The sequence below is a fragment of the Sphaeramia orbicularis genome, chromosome 15 (genome assembly GCF_902148855.1).
Source record: "Sphaeramia orbicularis chromosome 15, fSphaOr1.1, whole genome shotgun sequence".
Classification (NCBI taxonomy): domain Eukaryota; kingdom Metazoa; phylum Chordata; class Actinopteri; order Kurtiformes; family Apogonidae; genus Sphaeramia; species Sphaeramia orbicularis.
In genome coordinates this window covers 34,856,951-34,877,494 of record NC_043971.1, presented here as the reverse complement: position 1 = coordinate 34,877,494, position 20,544 = coordinate 34,856,951, and the positions used below count along the sequence as shown (strand labels likewise).

Here is a 20,544-nt window from a genome sequence, read left to right as displayed (position 1 = left end):
GACAGGACACCTGTAACCAACCGGATGCAGGAGCCTGGAGAGTTCTTGATATGAATGATATGTCTGTCTGTGTACAGTATAGCAGGGGTGGATGTCATTCAGTACTCGGTTTGAATCTGATTATTCAAGTCACGATTCTGGTCTTAATCTGTTCTGTCTGTCTGGCTCTGTCCAACAGACATGCATCTTTACATCAGGTTCAATTGAATGTGCGCCCTCATTCTTTAGGTGGTCAAAGTGTCTTCAGGACATCAAAGAGCTGAATGAGTGTAAGAGCCGGGCCGGTGTCATGCTGGGGCAGGATAAAAGGCGTGATCGATAAATGTGACATGCTAATTCGGGGGCAAGTAGAAGAAAAGAATCCTCTGTCAGGACATGAAGGAACACCTCGTGGCAGCTGCTTCAGAGGGGGCTGCCATTTCAACAGCAGGACTAGCATAGTTGATCTGGCAAGTAAAAGAGAAGAGATGATGGTTTTAAGGTGCTTTTGTTTCTGAAGCCCTTTTCATGATTGTCAGGCCATGAAGCTGTCTCAATAGAGACAGGGGGGTTTTTTGTTGAAAATTGTCGTCTTGAGGCAGCTGTCTATGCGGGAGATGTGAGGCCTCAGTCACCTGATTTACACTTGACACTTTGCAAAATTCCTCAGTTACACACAGTGTTCTGTCCTGTGAAAGAAGGGTTTATAAGTGCAGTGTTGTGGGCAAAGCACTGTCCATATGTATGTGAATTATTATTATTATTATTATTATTATTATTATTATTATTATTATTATTATTATTATTATTATTATTATCAGGGTTCCCACAGGATCTTAAAAATTCTTAAAAGTCTTGAATTTCCAAATTTGCATGTAATACCTTAAAAAAGTCTTTAAAAGGTATTAAATTTGATATTTTTGGTCTTAAGTTATGTTGTCATAAATTTGTTTGCTTTATTGTGTTTAAATGTGTCTGTTAAATATCCAACCTGCAAAGAAAGTAACTTTGTCTCTTCAGGTCCACCCGTTCCAACCTGGGAATTTATTCTGAAATTCAAAACCAATTATCACTAACTTTGCAGCCCCCGGTGAGAAATGACTCAGAACGATGGGAGTCAAGTTCGCATAAATAAATACATTTTCCTAAATTTTGTAGTAAGGAGTAGGGATGGGAATCGAGAACCGGTTCTTTTTGAGAACCGGTTCCCAGTAGCTTGATTCCTTGGAATCATTTGCCTGCCTGCGTAACGATTCTGCTTATCGATTCTGCCTTCGTTGCACATGCGCGATGACGTCACACGTATGCGGCATTGTTTTGGTCAGAACATAGACAACATGGCGTTGAGGCAGAAACTGACGACACCAGGTCCACTTACTTGGAACACTGTCAAAGCTTCCATGTCTTCTAAAGGGTGGAATCCCTCTAATATGCTCAAACATTTGTCCACAGCACGTGAATTATTGACAGGAATGTCACGTATTTGATACTCTACTTAGCGGCGCTGGTGAATGTAGTGGCAGAGTGAATGCTGGGCCGATTCTGGTGTGGGCAACAAACATCGTAACTCCTCAAATACAAATTTCCGAAAGTAAGAAAGAAAAGAAATGAGGTGCACAACAATGGAAGACAAGCCGAGCCGAGTCAAACTGGTTCCACGTAGTAGAAATGCGGCAATAGAAGAATTAGTGAAAGCGTCTTTAGTTTCACTTTCACTGTATGTCCCCCCTCGAACCGGCCTGGCGTCATCTGTTATTATTATTTGTACACACTGTATATGCTATATTTTCTGTGCAGAGATGGAAATATAAAAGACAGTTAATGCAAACACACCCGTTTGTACTCTTTTATTCCCTCACCCAATGAGAATCGATAAGGAATCGGATCGATAAGCAATATTGATAATGGAATCAGAATCATTAAATTCTTAATGATTCCCATCCCTAGTAAGGAGTCTTAAAAAGGACTTCAAAAGTCTTAAATTTAACTTGTAGAAACCTGTAGGAGCCTCAATTATTATTATTATGATGTAACTGATGAAGATGTAACTGGATTTGATTATGTTATTTCATTGTTACTCAACATTGCAAGTTATTTCACTATATGGATAAAAACTCAACGAAACAACTCAACTTTAGGAAAAATGGGAATGCTGATCAAGGATGTTTAATCATTTCTGTATCCTGTTTGAATTTTGCCACCATTTACATATATGATGTTTCTCAGTTTTGAAATAATAATTGTACGAGCCATTAATGTCACTGTTTCTGGCAAAGATGGTAAACAAACATCTATTTTGTGTTATACAGTTCAATGCACTGCATCTTTCACTGCATGTGTTACACATCACCAACTTGAAAACAATGGCTGCCTTGGCACATTTTAAGTATTAAAAGAGGTGGAAATCAATGCAGTCTGGTGATGTTGAAGCTGCAGAGACATATTCAACAGCTCTGAACAGATCGTGTAGACACAGTTATAATGATATCACCTCTTCAACTTTCAGGTGTGTAGTCATATATATGTATTTCACAGTCTGATACTTCAGCTATCTTGATTTGTAAAATAATTTATTAAATAGACAAACATCATATGTGTAAATGATGCATAATTTAAACGAGATCAAAAAATTCTTTGTTTCTCGCTATTGATTGCAATCCTTTTTTTTTTTTTACTGGGCATTGGGACTTCAACTCGCTGTTATCATTTTGTAGCCCAGCCCCCAAACAACTTAATTCAGTGTGTACCATTACTTCTGTCCGTACAGTAAGTAATATAAAGAAAAATAATATGTAAACAGTATGCAGGCTGTGTCATCATTTTTATATTTTTATGAAACTCACTGCAGTTATTAATTGGTAGTGTTTATTTAGAGTTATTGGTTTGTTTTCTCTTATAATAATATTTGCGGTAATACTTTGAGAGTGTAAATAAGAACCTGCAGGTATACTACATTTGCATGGTGCTCATAGTACTGGTTGTGCAGAAGATGTAGCTTTATCTCAGTGGGAGTCGTTGCTTGTTGTACAAACAGCTTTATGAAAGCTGACTGAAACAGCCCTTATGTGTGTTGGTTTCAGGGAGATCAAGGCTGGCATTATGTTTCTTGCCCTTGAACCTGTCACATTAAGGACTTGATGTTTAGAATCAAATATTTATAACCCATATATTACTAATTCATTATTAATTTTCACTTCAGTTAATCTCAGATGTCAGATATCATTACCAAACTTCAAAGCGCGCTATGGACAGAGAAGCAGCGAAGAAGTGGTGCTCAAATCATTCGGGGGCCTGTATCAGTGGGATATTGATTGATGCTTTTTGCTGCCAGGGAAAATGCTCTGTTACATAGTGTTTTATATTTCTCTCATACAGACAGCTTGTTTAAATGGTTCATGTGTGTTCGCTAAATCTGTATGTAGGCCACAACATCCCCCTAAAACCTACATTCACTAAGGTACATGCACTGTAAAACTTACTTTCCAAACTTTCTGCATTTCGGAAAAGTAATTAGCAAAAGAAGTGTTAAAATTGATTCAGACGTGTCTTTTCTTGGCTTTGCATGATCAGCGTACACTGTCTAGATACAACAGTGACCTGCCTGCCTTTTACATACATGCTCCAGACATATATATCCTCCAGTCTCTCATAAAGTCTTTTCCTGGTCTGTCTGTAGATGCTTACGTGACAATACTGAGAGGTCATGGGTGGGTGAGGCTGTGAAATTCAATAAGCAGCTCAACATGTTATATTGTTATATGCTAGCTAAGGCATAGCCAACCCCCCACCGGTAGTTTGATCCCTGTAAGAATGCACATTTTAGACACTAGTCCCAGTTTCACAGCTCAATGATGAAAAGCTGCTGTCTCCTTTTTAGCTCCAGAACTTTTTATACTGTTGTATATGTTCAAGTACAGGTTTTATACAGTATTTTCATTGTAATCCAAACGAAGCATGATTGACACTTTTAGTGTGTACAGTTTTAGATTTTATGATTTGAGGTAGAGACATATAGTATGTTATGAAATTTCTATAAGTACCTCATAAAGCTGTACAGTCATAGAAGGGTGTAATTTAAAGATCCAGTGTGTATGTGTGGTGATGCACTGCCCAGCCCTAAAAAAAGTTTAACTAAGCAAACAGGCACAAACAGGCAAGATCCTTCCATTGGATAAGTACTCTAACTGATGTGGTGAGTAGCTGCTCATTTCTTAAACAAGCATCAGTTTGATAAAGAGCATAAGATTGGACTGTGTTTCAATGGAAGAAGGTCATGTGGTCTGATGAGTTCAGATTGATCCTGTTCCAGACTAATGGACAAATCAGGGAGAGAAGAGAGTTGGATGTAGTGATTACCCATCATGCCTAGTGCCTACAGTACAAGCCAGGGGGGCAGTGTTATGATCTGAGGTTGCTTCAGTTGGTCAGGTGTTGATTTAAAGGACTGATATTTTGCTTTTTTAAAAGGAATTATGCATTTTAAAACATTTCCCTGTGGTCTACATAAACTGTAAATGCTTTGCTTGGGTCTGAATTCTTCATTAATTCAACTCCACAGGTCCATCTTCAACCCTATTTCTGAGTAATGATAGGAGAGAGGTCGTTTTGAGTGCTGGCCCTTTAAATGCATATGACCCACTTCTCACCCCACCCCCTCCAGGTTGTTGACTGTGCTGCTCTGTCCCGTTCAAACACTTGTGTTCGTTAATACAACCAACAACTGAACATTTTGGGTAATCGGCTCGAAGTTTGGACATATTTTCAGTTTTTACTACAACTGCTGCTGCTGACAAACCATTATTGTGTACTCGGAGAAATGTCCGTCAGAAGTCTTGACCTTATATGTGCAAATGTTGTGACATAACTAGTTATAAAACGTAACAAATTAAGAAGGAATTGAAACAGGTTGTAGAAATCCACTCAATTTTTTCTGGAATCAATATAAAGATAGCTTTGCAGCACATGGAGGGTTCAAATTCAAACTTTTCGAACTATTAGGGTCCAAACACACAAACAAATGTACCAAAGACTAATAAAAGTGGGTTTAGCAAAATATGACCCCTTTAAGCAATGTTATGTGTCCAAAAAATTAGGTAAACTGACGACCTGAATATACTGAATTACCAGGTTTCTCACCGATGCATTTTTTTCTTCCAAAGAGGACAAAGCCAGGATTTATCAGGCTCAAGCAGTGAAGGAGTGGTTTAATAAGCAGACAGTTTCACACATGGATTGGCCACCACAGAGTCCAGACCTGAACCTAACTGAAAATCTTCTGATGAGGTGGAGCAGACTTTACATGACCTGACTCTCCTATCGTCAGTACAAGATCTCGGCATAAAATTAATGCAACTCTGGGCAAAAATAAATGCTGGGCAGTAGAGGTCGACCAACATGGGTTTTTCTAAGGCCGATGCCAATTTTTAAAAATTTGGTCAGCTGATCGCTGATATCTACAGCCAATTTTTGAGGCCAATTTTTCAGGCTGATATTTAAGGCTGATTTTTTTTTTTTTTTTTTTTTAAAGCACATTGACCGTAAAATACAATTGAAACACTCAGATAATTAAGATTTTTATACACCAATATAAATGCAATTATTAATACACATATGCATAGTACTCTTTTAACATTTATTGAAGTGCTGCCCACACAGGCACCTGATCAAATATCTTATACCATTTTTACTACTGATCAAATATTGGCTTTCAAAAAAATCTTAAGGCCGATAGCCGATATTGAAAAAAAAAAAAAAAAAAAAAATCAATATATCGGATGGCCGATATATTGGTCTACCTCTACTGGGCAGCATAGTTTGGATTCAGTGAGGGTGAATAGAGAGAGGCTCTGTAAAAATACAAAGTCAAAGAGTTTTCTTACTACATTTATATGTCTGAGTTGGAGAAATATACATTTTAAATGATCATTAATCTACCTGTATCCTGATAAGGAAGCAAGTATCATATGCATTGGTGAGTTAAATTTTTCTTTCTTTTAGGTTCTAGATAGCACACTCTGCTGCACCACATATTTATATATGCATGCCAACTCCAACTTCCAGGAATCTAGAAGTTTTTTTTCCCCCTTTCAGGCCCTGTTTTACATTACATGTCACATAGTAGAGACATTTGTGTATTGACACCCTGACCTCATTTTGGTGTCACCTGAAGCAAACCAAAAGTAAACAGATGCACATATCAGTGAAAGACAGTGGACTGCCTTCAGCATCATGCACTTCTTCATGCTGTTTGACTCAAATCAAGGAGGAGACATTGCCAGGGTTTGTAGTGGCTAATATGCTTATTTCTGTCAGCTCAATTGACAACACTCATCCACCAAGCTGACAATGAGTCACAATGAGAAGCGGGGTACTGCATCACGTTTTAACTGAGTCTTGTGTGTTTGCATGTGCCTCGTGTGTCCGTTGCATGCGTGTCTATGTTGGTGTGTATACCTGTGCATGTTTGCTTGCATACAGTGTTTGTGCATCTGTCTGTGTGAGCATAACAGTGAGTGTCTGGGCAGGTAATGGCAGGATGAAATTATGGTAGCAGCCTGTCACACCCACACCTCCCCTCTCTGTGCCACAGTGTCAGCCTGTCTCATCAATGTGTTGAAAAGTGTGGCTCACAGGGAGATTTCTGTCTTAGGACAGGCTTGGATATTATTGTGTCGGCCACTTTGTTTCAGGTCAGGTGTGTAGACAGTGCAGTGAGTGGGTTTGTGCTGTGTTGACAAGACTTCCCTCCATGTCTGGGGTGCACTATGGGTGCCTGCATCTATTACATGCAGTGTTATCACAATGGACACATGGGGCTTGAGGAGCTCACATGTCTGTGAGTCATGAGGAAGAGTCCTAACATTGTATGAACAGTGATACCTCTGCACTGAGATTTGACGTGACATTGTGATAAACAAATCACAGCTGTGGAGTGATCAGATTTGTGGAAGATGAAACGCAACCTCAAAGTTACGTTTTGTCTGTTTTACTTTGATCCGTTTTAGCATATTTATCCAGTATCACTCTAAACCAAGGTGATATTTGTTTGTGCTCATGTATTGTAAAAATGAAAGTAAAATACTGTATGTTTAAAAACATCAGTTGGTGGTTAGCATCTTCACAACCCTCGTGCAGTATATTTATAAAAATATGGGGCTAAACATTAAGATAACTGAAATAACACAAAGATCTGTATATTCTCTTACAGTAAAATAATAAATCATATATCTTGTTATGTTAATCTGTTCAGTGTGGATGTGTTGTTTTGCAGTGAATTGGGTAAGATAGTGTGAAACAGTCCAAAATTATTTGTTGCTTCATAAAACGTTAAAATAGCTCATTGCTAATTAAAGACAGGCCTCGTGTAGCTTGTATACACATATACAAGAGTCCTGGTAACAAGACTGACTGAATCCATGAGCTGCTACTGAAAATCCAATGCCAGTATTCCTCATTTTCTCTAATTTTCTAAATGTGAATGACTTCTACTATTGTGTTTCATGAGAGTAGAGTCAACATTTGCTGTAATAGTTAAATATTTCCTTACAGTTGTCAAGCCTGTGATTTCAACACTCTCCGATTAAGCTGAAACATTTGTCACTTGTGTTTCTAAACAAACTCTTCGCACTTCTTCTCTTCTGTCATTCATTGAACGAGGCAGAGGGGATGGTGGTCAAGCGAGCAATAGAGTGAAAGGGAGTGTGAGCAGTGGTGGCGAGAAAACGTCTAATATAATCCACACAGTTAATAATAAAATAAACAGTACTCTCTGACTTTACACAGTGGTTGTACTCTAAAACACAAACCCTGACATAACTGTATAGGAATGTTCTATAAGAAGTAGACCTGCAACTGAAGCACACCCCTCCTCCTCCTCCTCCTCCTCCTCCTCCTATGTCTGTATCTGACCAACCATGTCTGTTTAGCAGGTGAAGTGCCTTTAGTGGTTCAGGAAGACAGAAGACCAGAATGAACCAAAGTTACTTCCTCTACATTGTTCCGCCCATGCATATTGTACGATGCTGTTATTGATTTGATGGAAATACAAACTTCAGAAACATCCCAAACACAGAAAAACAAGAGGAAAATGGAAAAAACAGGCAGAGAGGCAGGATCTTTGCAGGTACATATATAACCACACACTGTCAGAAGGTCAGATGGAATGAACTGGGAAAGATATCATTGTGTCTGCCTGTATTTATTTTTTTAGGTGCATGCTACATACTTGAAGAGCGCTATCTGTCAAGAGGGAAGCCAACTGATTTATAAATAGTTCTATAGTTAGGTTCAGTTGTTTTGTACTCCATCTGTTGTCACATCTGACAATCTATGAGGGTCTTGTTTAGACACGTGACATATAGGTTGAAAGGGGTTATAAGTAGTATTTCTACTGTCAAATGTTAAAAAATGACCTAAATATGAAATATGAACTTAATATATTCACACCGACGGTCTGACAGGTTTATGTGACCACTAGAGGGAGGAGTGAGTCCCTCTGCTCATCTCTCATATTTAGGAAAACTAACACTACAGGGCTTTATACTAAAGTGTCAGAAAGTGACAAGATAGGACGAGAACCGGTAAGAAGCAACTTTTTGAGTCAAAGAAAGTGACAGTGATAAAAGCTAGACGGTTTGTTGTTGTTTTGACCACCGGACACAGCTCTAAATGAAAAGAATGGAGTTTGATGCTGAAATTGCATTGTTTCTTCTGCAAAAGTGAGTTTGATTATGAGGCTTATGATAGTGATCCACAGTTGAGACTAAAGTGCAGCAATTCTGACCTTGTTTGGACAATTCCAGGTTTTTAGTTCAGCCACTGACAACACAAACTGTACAGAGAACAGAGGTGATTTGTGGTTTTCCTGTGGCTGTTATCTGCCCAAGACAGAGCTAAGCTAACAGAGCTATAATGTAAACTATCAGCATGTGAAGTCTATAAGACACAAAGTTATCATGACCCCTTGGGTATTTGAAGAAAACTTGATGATACCACAATTCAGATGTGTGAAAACAGTGAGCTTTATACTTTATTCAGTGAGTGATTCAGTCTGTGGATACATAGTGTTGATTCGTTTGGTGGATTTGGTCATCACAAGTGTGTTCTGGTATGCGAGTTCCCCCTGTTGTTGAGAGTTTGGAATATCAGTACTGGATATAGCCTGTTAAATGCGGATAATTTTTTCAAAGTGACTATTTTTGGTAATTTCCACACACATTACAAGACAGTGATGGCTACAGTTCCAGTGAGGACAGTGAGTCAACAGTCTCAGGTCCAGTGTGGTCTACAGGGTCTGTAAGGTCCACTTCTGCATGAACAGTGAGTGTACCTGCTTTGTTAGGTACCATGCAATAATGGTACTAATGTAAGGAATGATGTTCAAAGGGATAACGTGGATGTGGACAGGGGTCTGGATCAGAACTAATGTTGGTCTAATGTTCTAAAATACACGTACATGTTCCTTTCACCTTACGTGTTTTTTTTTTTTTTGTAATTCACTTTTTATTGTTTTTTCTTTCCCTTCATCCATCCAGCATCCCACAGTGATACAACAGGATATGTTTACAAAAAATATATAATTAAAAATATGAAAATCAAATGCAAAAAACAAACAAACACACAAACAAGGAAAAAGAGCAAAAAAAACCAAACAAAAAACCCCCTACAAAAACACACGTTCAAAAAAAAAAAAAAAAAAAGATAAGAAAAGATAAGAAAAGAAAACAAAAAGCAAACAAAAAGAATTGCACAAACCATAAAGTACTGTCAGTTTTGTTATACAGGATATATTGTTACATTATAACTCTTCCCAGGTGACATTTTTTTGTAATTTTTATATTTACTTCCTGGATTTTATGTATTTATTTATTTTTTTGCCACTTACGGGTACGGACCCAAATATGGTAAATTTACTGACCTGGATTTTTTGCATGACAATAACAATTTTTGAACACTTTCACAAAAGTAATAAAGTCTTATGTCCTCTAATAACACACTAAATTTGAAATTTAGAATTTCAGAGTATTCCTTAGTATGAGTGACTTATAAAGGGTTAAAATCTTAGTCTAGAACAGCTATCCATCATTATTGACATGACTGAGTTATGATGAAGTCATTAAATATTTTAGTAAAGTATCGCTCTCCATGAAGAAAGCCCTTTATTCTGTTCCACGTTTGGCTGTGAATCTAACTAGGGTAATATGCACCAGTTCTAAATATATGATCAGAAAATCAATGTATGCACACATTACTCTTTGATATACTTGTGAATTTTATGTAGTAGGTGAACTCCTGACATCATCCTTCTCAGCTGAAATTCATCCTGCCATTACGAAGGAGAGGGTGGTAGAGGGGTGGACTCTAACATCATACATGATCTTCTGGTACCTTTTTTGTACGTGTGTTCTTACTGTAGATGTATGACTGTGTGTATGTGTGTCTGAGGGGGTCTTGTGTGCACTCGGGCTATGTTGGTGATGGCAGGCGTTTTGCATTTTAATGACAAATCAAGTATGCTAACTCGCATTTTAAAACGAAAGTGCTCTAAATGTCGCCCGGCTGTCAAAATGAGATGTAAGTAGTCTGATGAAAAGAGAACAAAGAAGACAAAGTAGGGAGGCCTGGTACACAGAGAAATGAAATAAAACCTTGTATAGCCTGTCAGCTGTGTCATTTTATATTCATATCTAAAGAACATTATAGTATTACTCTGCCGCTCATGCCTCACTCATCTGTCTTTCTTAATTCGTCACAGGCCGCACTCTATCTTTCAAGTTGCTGTATGTCAACACAGGAAGAGGCCTGCTAATTGACAAATGAGTGTCACAGACATCAAGTACTTCTTTTCTATCCAAGCAAGGTAGAATGTGGTTGTTTGATGGTAGAGAGAGAGAGGATGGGGGGGTGGGAGGGGTCTGTTATTGGCAGAGGCCCAGTAAGAGGCATTAGACTGGTCCTAGAATGAGAAGTGACAACGGGAAGAGAGCCTGTCATTGTCTTGCCTAAGTGTTCAATCTGCAGAGATGCCGGTATGCAGATAAAGTGTCAGTTAGGAGGAGAGGATATGAAACATTGGCAGTATGAAGTCCTCAAATCACTTAACTGGGCGCATACCGTGTGTGTGTGTTGTAATGGCAGTGGCGTACTCGCTTCTGCTAAGGAAATATATTCCATATCCGATCTATCAGCCCTGTTTAGGCCCATATTCGAGGATAACCTGATCTGTGTCTCATAAATTAAGGAGGATGCAGAGCTCCGCGAGCCTGAAGAGATTTAAACCAGAAAGATGAGAGGGACATGGTCTGGCAGGAAATAACATATTCATCAGGGACATTGATATATTTTGTATGATTCTGTGGAACTGGAAAAAAAACAACCTTTTTAATTTTCTTTGGGATATATTTTTAAATGATGTACTACTTCTGGGGAAGTGGGGAGATGACATAGAGTTATGCTGGTTATCTTTAATGGATTGGTTGTCTTGTTTCTCCATCTCTCCAATTTAAGATGATATCAGAATTTTCTTTTGTGCAAATGCTGCAGCGGTGTCCTCTTTTATTGGGCACAGTTAAAACAGAGGCCATGGAGAGAGTAGTTAAGATACATTTACTCGTGCATTCTTTACATTCTAATACAATCTAATCTTTTCATTACTTGTACATTCTTTATCCGTAAGTCAGCTGAAATTTGTTTTCCTTGTAGAACAGATTTGTAGCTTATACAGGGCTGAAAACTGCAACTTTCATCCAGTTATAGTCCAGTGCTTTAAGTTTGGTTTCATTTAACCCTTAGGGGTCCACGGTCACGACCCAGTGAATGAATCACATGATATTTTCAACACGTCATAGTGTTGGAAGTCGGTCACGTAGACCACTAGGGATAATTGTAGGGATGGGAATTGAGAACCGGTTCTTTTTGGGAACCGGATCCCAGTAGCTTGATTCCTTGGAATTGTTTGCCTGCCTGCTTTATGATTCTGCTTATCGATCTGCTTATCATCTATTATTATTATTTCTACATACTGTATATGGTATATTTTCTGTGCAGATTGAAATATAAAAGACAGTTAATGCAAACACACCCGTTTGTACTCTTTTATTCCCTCACCCCATGAAATTCGATAAGAGAATCGATAAGGAATCGGAATCGTTAAATTCTTATCGATTCCCATCCCTAATTCCATTTGAAAGTGCGGACTTGAAACACTCTCCCACTTTTTATTTGATGTTGATAGAGCACATACAACCTGAGATATCATCTTTTGAAACCGGAGCAAACAGATGTGAGTAGAAGTATGAAAATGAGGTGGGGCGGACGTTGTATTTCTTAAAATATCTTCGTCATTTTTTGTCCTTTTTCAAAATGGAAAAAACTGGCTGAATCTGCATTAGCATTACAGGTAAGGGTGAGAATGACCCCCACCTAAACTGGATGCAGAAACCGGGAGGACTCGTGGGAGTGAGAAAACAGGAGAAAACGCCTATGTAAAGATATACTTTTATGTTAAATATTTGAGTATATTTTTAATATATGACAATTTTGATTTTATATACCTAATATTTGGAACCAATATTCACTTTAAAGTCTTTGAAAGGTTCATTAAGCATCTTTGTGTTATTTATGCAATAAATTACATGAATTTTTCAAATCAATCAATCAATCAGTCATTTTTTTGGTCTTTTGTGTGGATGTAGTGGGTTAAAGTGAAAAAATAATGGGCAGATGAGATAGATGAAGTTGTGCTGAAAAAAAAAAAAAAAGATACCAAACATGGGTATAGTAAACATTTTTTTATATAGTATATAAAGGGAAATTCAAACGTACTCAAAAACGGCCAAAATAGGCTCAGACCCCTAAGGGTTAACTTTATGTTCCTGCATACTGTGGGTCTGCTGAACAAATCCACTGAATTCCTCTTCTTTTGTATGTTATTACCCAAAACAAAAGAATCAATTCATCCCTTCAGTCACCAGTTTACTATTATAGGACAAACTCAAGACTTTCATTACCTGGTGAGTTTGTCAGTCTGATGTTTTCGTTTACAAATAAAGGTTATTTTTGTACCTCATGAAACACACACAACTTATGTTTCACCACTAAATCCCCTGTCATGAGTGGATTAACATGAACAAAAAGTGAACAAAAAAGCACAACTCCAACCACTTCCTGCTGTTTAATAAGGAAGTGGGCCTCAACATTGCAGAAGTTGGCATATGTCAAGAGATGACTTTGGAATGTTTGGGCAAAACAAGAAGAAAAACATGTCAGCAATATTTGTACATTTTGTACAGATCATTTCTTAACTTGTTTTTGACCACTTGAAAGCAACTTGTTATTGCTAAAAATGATGTGAAGTTAAACATTTGCTTTTTAAACGTCCTCTAGTTAAAATGTGATATCCAATCCAATCCATTTTTATTCATAAAGCACAAATTTAAACAAACACAAAAGTTTCCAAAGTGCTGTACAGTAAAATAAATCCAATAAAAAACAGAATAAAAAGATAAAAACACAATGAAAAATAATAAATAAATAAATAAATAGACTGTCCACCCCAGATAAAATATCCGTGCACATAAAGTCAACATCCTACGCCAAAGAGTGAAAAGCCAAAGAGTGGGTGGGTTTTAAGAAGAGTTTTTTCCCATTGTTTTTGTTGCATTTTTTTTGTTTTTCATTCAACAAAACAGTGTCTTCAAAACACTAGACACAAAACAAAACATACATGACAGCTCTTACATGACAAATAAAAAACAAAACATAAAAATATAGCTTAAGACATAAGGGGGTAGGTCAGACTTACAATATATGGGAGTCACATTTATGAATATCATTTAAGTGCACAACAGTCCTTTTAATAGGATAGAAGAGAGGTTCAGTCCAACAGAGTCCAAAAATGGGCGCCATACTCTGTAGAACTGAACTACACTGTTATGTATGAGATTGGTAAGATATTCTAGAGGGATCAATTCAAAAATTATTTTATGCCAACCACAGACAGAAGGAATCTTATTACTGAGCCACTGCAAAAGAATATTTTTCCTTGCTGCATTAAGATGAGTTTTAAAATGTGAATTATAATGCACTTGTAGACATATTTTAGTATTTTAGTCATATGTTTTTTATGTTTTTATGTTTAATTTGTTAGGTAGAATACACATCTGTCTTTTAATTATACTTTCTTTTTAATCTAAGTTATTTTAGCTATTTACACTGCATTTATTTATTTATTGTGGATGTGGTATGACTGTTTCTGTGGAGCGGTGACCGTATCTATCTATCTATCTATCTATCTATCTATCTATCTATCTATCTATCTATCTATCTATCTATCTATCTATCTATCTATCTATCTATCTATCTATCTATCTATCTATCTATCTATCTATCTATCTATCTATCTATCTATCTATCTATCTATCTATGTTAATTCTAAGTTAAATATTCATTCTGTTTTAGCTCAGTTTTTGGTCTGCGCCATCTGCAGAAGAAAATATGCTGCTCTTTATTCTCTGCATTCCTTACCGGCTTAATGCTGTCTGCAGTTTAGTGCTAGTTAGCTGATATATAGTGGATTTTAATGGTTCAAACGGGTATTTGCTTCAGTCAAAAATGTCCATAGCTGACTCTTGTGCAAGTGGATAGGTTACAGGTATGCCACCTAATGTATGCAAGTTTGAGTCGAACCGCATGAAGAATACTGTCTATCCATATCCATTTTTTAAAAAACTTTATTTTTATCCTTTGTTTAACCAGGAAGTCCCATTGAGATTAGGAATCTCTTTTACAAGGGAGACCTGGCCAAGGTAGCAGCCATACAAAGTCTAAAAAAACATAAAACACATACATGATACACAATGAGCAATAAAGCATAATAACAACTATCCAACCATAATGGCATTAAGAAAAACAGTGACATTCCTCCTTCACTGCATTCTCCATAATATTTTTTAAAATCATTAATAGAAATGAATGTGTGTATCCATAATGTTTCAGTTCATGAAAGATAAACCCATAAAAAATCCCCACAAAATTAAGGAAATCTACAGTTTGATGTGATAATCCTCTTTGGTTCACCACCAGAGAATCACTTTTACTTTTGTTTTTCTAAAATGATTCATTGTGGCTGTTCAGACTAATTGATAGGATCCTTTTTGAGCGGACTACCCCTTTAAGCAGCTAGTCACTGAGCTTTGAGCTATATACTTCCGTCACTCTTTGTATAAGATGAGAAAATACATCACTATCTATGTCAAAGAAAACAAAGACTCACTGATGGTAGTAGAATCATCTGTTGAGCCATCTAGAGCATTCTACGCTCTTCTCTCTTCCCAAATCTAAAGCCATCTCGTGGTTTAGTCTTGTGAATGGAATGGAACATCTTTATGTTCCTTTTGTTCACATTATATATACTGGGCAGTGTTGCCATTCCTTTTATGACTGCGTCACATTTTTTATTGTATATCCCAAGATGGATGGCGTGCCACTGACATAGAGATTTACAGGCCTTCAGCTTGCAGTGGCAGAGCTTTAGAAGGTCCTGCTGACATCTAGCCAACACGTTGGAGGAGGAGAATAAAAGCTGACATTTTATTGGCTCTAAGAGAGAGTGAGTGAGAGAGAGAGAGAGAGAGAGAGAGAGAGAGAGGAGGGGGTAGGGAGGAAGGAGAGGGGAAAGAAAGGAAAAGAGATTCTGTTTCTGTACTTTATATTTTTCAGCACTGCCAGCTGTCATGGGGACCTTGCTAAAAAGAGGGGATTTATTGGGTATTATTTAGAAAGTTGTCAGTGGTAATGACTACAGCTATGATTTCAATTATCACCCACTAAATATAGCTTAATTCACTGCCTTGCTAGCCATAATGAGCAGCCCTGACATCATTTTTCAAAAATTCGATACCATGCTATTTTAATATTTTATGTTGACCACCGATTTAATTTTCCTCCCTGGTGCTTGGCATGTGGCAAGGTCCCACTCCCTCATGCGCAGTTGGATAGTCAGAGCTATTGAGTTCAAAGCTGTCCCAGGGATATATTTTTCCATTGACAGAAATCCAATTAGTTTTAGTACACAGTCTGGCTGAATAAAAAGGGTCTTAAAATCTACAATATGTTTCCTTAGCGTTTTAGCAGAGTGCAAAGCCAGTGATGGATCTTTATGATTTGACCTGATGGGGCCCAAGTGGACATACTCCCTTTTCTGTTTTGGCAAGTGAAAAACAAACCATCCATATGTCTTACTCATTTTGATGGGCATATCAAAGTGTTTTGATATTGCGTAAACATCCAGTGTACGGTGCAGACTCTGGCTAAGATGTTGACTCTCCTACATATTTAAACACTTATTAAATACTTTACAACTAATACACAAAATTCTGCCGAAACACCATGTAAATATGAGAGAGGAAAAAGTCAGATGTATAATTCATTAGTGACATGTTTAGTAAGTAGACGATTTGGGGAGAGTTAATGTGTACTCAGGTTTTGACACGAGGGTGTGCATTTTTAAGCGAGCATTAAAAGGAAGATGATTAGGACTGGCACTAAGCTGTCAATAACAAGCTCGCTGCTTGAAGCTGATGATAAGGGTGAATTTTGATATTGTAAATTAGATTCTTTTTCCTCACTTCTCTTCCTGTCCTGCACTGGTTTTAAAGTACATAACACATGCAAAGTCATTTAGGATACCCGCCAGCGATTAGGATCTCGCCATATGAGCATTTTGTCAGGGGGAAAAAAGGACGAGGGCGCCAACTTATGTTTGAGATACAACCTGTGTCTCTTTTAGCCCATAATTCAAGCACTGTTTATGTTCACCCCATCACACTTAGCCATCTCCCAGATTGATGATGTAAGCAACTGGAAGGCATGGAACATATTAGACGAGAGCATGGAGAGGGGCAGCCATACTTCTACTTCCCTTGGCTGAGTCCCAGATGGAAAAAAAAAAAATAGAAAGAAAAGGTTTGGAGCCTGTTTTGGAAGAGGAACAAAGGATCTTCCTTTGGTATGGTCTAGGCAGTTTTGGTTGCTTCATGGCTTTCAATCTCCCACAGTCTTTCCTAAAGGGCCCAGGGGTGAAAAGTGAAGACAAATACACCGGTACACTGATGCCAAGAGTTTTAGACGATGATTGCAGTTTTCACTGTGTCTTGAATTTAAGGGAATGAGTTTTAATAGAGCTACATGATAAATGTTGTCAGTGAATGAATAAAACCCATGATCATAAATTGGAAGTGGAATCTGTCACTAGAGATAGCAGCCGTTCAAGGCCTCATGCATACTAAAAGAAATGAAAAGGATTATAGTAGTTTACAGTATAGTAGCAGCCATAATTTCTTTTTGACTTCTGTGATCTGATTCAGGTTTAATCACAGTTCCAAGGCCTCATACTTACTTACAGAATTGGTTTTGCATCTTAGTGAGAATGCCAGTTGATACTTTTTTGACCTCTGTGATCTGAGTCAGGTTTAATCACAACTTTGGCACACGCGAAGTGATAAACTACAGTAAATATCCGCGTGAAATTTGCTCACTTTGCACTTTTGGGCCCTGTCAGCCTCTGTGGGTGAGTTGTCTCTTCGTTTTTTTCCAGCTCTCCTGGAGAACGCTTAAACCATTTCTGGCTCTGAACAGCTGTGCCACATTCTCATCACAGCTGTAACTCATTTCCCGTTTCCATTTCAGATAAACTTACTCACATCTTTCACAGTTTTCACTTATAAAAACCACAGAGTGTCCTTCCAAGCCACCATCCTAAGAACTTGGTCAGAGAGGAAGATGTGTGGGAGATACCGGTCGCTGTGCTTCCATCTGGCCACGCTCTTGTTTTCCTCTTTATTCTGTTTCTATAACTTGTTAATGGTCTAAGTTTGCTTGTTCCATTAGTGAAGCGTGAAGAATAAGTTTGGAAAACCGTAGTTAGGAATGAGCTCAGGAATCAAGGGCAAGCATTGGTTTTTCTAAGGCTACATCTGACATCCATCAGCATGGAAATATGTTTTAATGGTCAGGCAGGCTGTAAGACATCAGTAAGCTGTTGCCTCACTTTTCCACCCAGGGACATATTGAGATAAGAAACAGTGACGGTATGTTTCATGTCCATGCTCCTGACACATTTGTGCTGGAAAACTACAAGGAACAACCACTCTATATTGGGGCCAACAATCTGTGTAGCACAATATTCTTATTCTGTGTTTTTCCCTCATAAAACACTGCCTCTCCATTACTACTATACATGCATTGACTCCCATCATAGTGGCTCCTCTGTGAGATGCCGACTGTACCATTAGCTGACAGTATGATTATGTGAACAACAGACCAAACAGCCTTCTGATCCTCTCTGTCTGTCCAGACGTTTGGTGATGTTTAAGAGTTTCTCCCCAGTGATACTGGTTAGATAGCTTTTGTACCGGGGGCACAGTAGAGTTTCTTTATTTTCTCGCTCTGTCTGGATCTGGGGCCCCTGGGTCCTCCAAAGCTCAGAACATGTCTGTACTCAGATGTTTGAAAACACCAAACAGCAGAGGAAGAGAAAGAGAAGGAGGAGGTGGAGGAGGAGGAAGAAGAAGGGATAAAGGAGAGAAGAAGGGAAATAGGAGGAGGGTAAGGAATCCTCATAGGGCCAAAGTGTATCTGTACAAGCAGACCAGGCAGAGAGGCCCAACAGGGTCTGCAGACTTGTGATCTGAGGGCCGTTTGTGTCAGTCAGATCAAAGCCTTTTGAAGAGAAGGAGAAATCCCTTTACCTTTTCTGGCTACGGCAACCCTTATTGGCAGCTAAATAAAAAGCAGGGGGAGGGGGGGGATGATAACGGACTGAAAAGAGTGATGGTTTTTTATTGTTTTGGGCTATTTCAAGTAAAAACACATATATCTGTCCTAAGACGTTTCTGCCTTTTAGCTTTTGACTCACTCTTCAGTTGAACTTGCATGGACAACATTGTGTTTTTAGACAATTATTATGTTCATTGTTGGACCGTTTCAACAGGCTGCTGCAGAGGACTATTGCTTCACTTTATTAGAATGAATCCAAACTGCACCCTTCAAATTTTTTATGTGAAACTTACTTTTGTTATCAATGGAAGTCAAGTAAAAATATGTTGCAGAGGGAAGAGTTATTGTTATCAACATATGCTAGGCTAAACAATGCTTAACCACTGTTGAAAATGTGGACATGTTGCTCAGGTGTTTGTTGTGGTGATTCATTTTTATTTAAATGGCTTCTCTGTCTGAATAATGACTGATTAATTTCCATATTTTGATGAGGAAAAGAAGGAGTCTTCACTGTGTAGATGTGTTTTGCTAATGTTAGCAGCGTTTTCCGGCATGGTGGCCATAGTTGCACACCTGTTGCTTGCATAGATAAAAGTTAGGTGTGTTCAGATTAGTGTTACATGCCTGTAAATTGGGACAGGTCAGTGAAGTGATCTGAAAATAGGGTTGTGATAACATTTATCTTGATACCAGTGATAAATTTAGGAGATTATTTTGAGCATTTACTTGTAGACTTTCTGTTTGGTGAATTTCTCGAGGGCTTTTTCAAGTAAATGTTTGAACCAAAGTTGTGATGGCATTAAATATTTGCTGAATCTACTGCATTTTGGTTTTATTTATAGACATGCTGACTCTGACCTGTTATGTCTGAGTTAAACTTTGGCACAGACATATGAGAACAGTGACTTCATGGTGCATTCAGGTTCACCTTGTAACTCTGAAACCTGCATTGATTTCTACAACAAATCACATGGGCTGTGATAGACGTCATGGTGCATCCTCAAAAGGCCCTAAATGTGTAAAATGAAGAATTTGATTGTTTTTCATATTTGGTATTGTTTGCTGTAGACATGCATCTTTTATTAGACCACAGATATGAAAATGCAGATATTAAGATTAACATTTAAATGACAAAACATATTAACCCATAAAGACCCAAACATCCACCTTCGACCAAAACCATTTACCAATCTAAAATGTTTAATACATGTTGATCCACTAATCCTATCAATCCATGTAAATAATTTGTGTAAAATGCAGTTTGTCACCTTTTGATGGTCATCAGATATGACCCATTTGGACGTTCAGAGGCTCCGTAGTGAACGTGGAAAAAATGTCATGTTCTACAACATTGATTCATCAGTAAAACCCATGGAGTTGAATCAATGACAGTGAATGAAAATGCTTGGTTTATGTTCAGTTAATGATAGATTTGCTGAAAAAGTTACTTTTTCTTCAGTTTCCTCTGTTTTGATACAATAACTTTTGAATTTACTTTGTGCTTTTGTGAATTCTACATGATCAGTGAGTTAAACATTGGAAAATAGATGATTGTCATTGAAAAAATGCAAAATATAGAGGATAATATTGCAATAAATGGTGATAAATCAATTAGGAAGGGTTAAATAGAGAGAAAAAAAATCATTTGGGAAGCGCCATGAAAGTCACACTGGGTCTTTATGGTTTAATATTGCCAATTAACTAAATATTATCCGATGACCCCTCTTTTTTCTGGCTTTAGGCACTACCAGAATACTCAAATTATATATCATCATAAATGACTATGTTTAT

At 37.7% G+C, this 20,544-nt stretch overlaps 1 protein-coding gene across 1 annotated transcript in view; it reads left to right on the top strand.

Annotated features, from left to right (window-relative positions):
* Window positions 1-20,544, top strand: part of lrmda (leucine rich melanocyte differentiation associated) — a 263,399-nt gene that overhangs the window by 4,234 nt on the left and 238,621 nt on the right. The window lies entirely within an intron of this gene.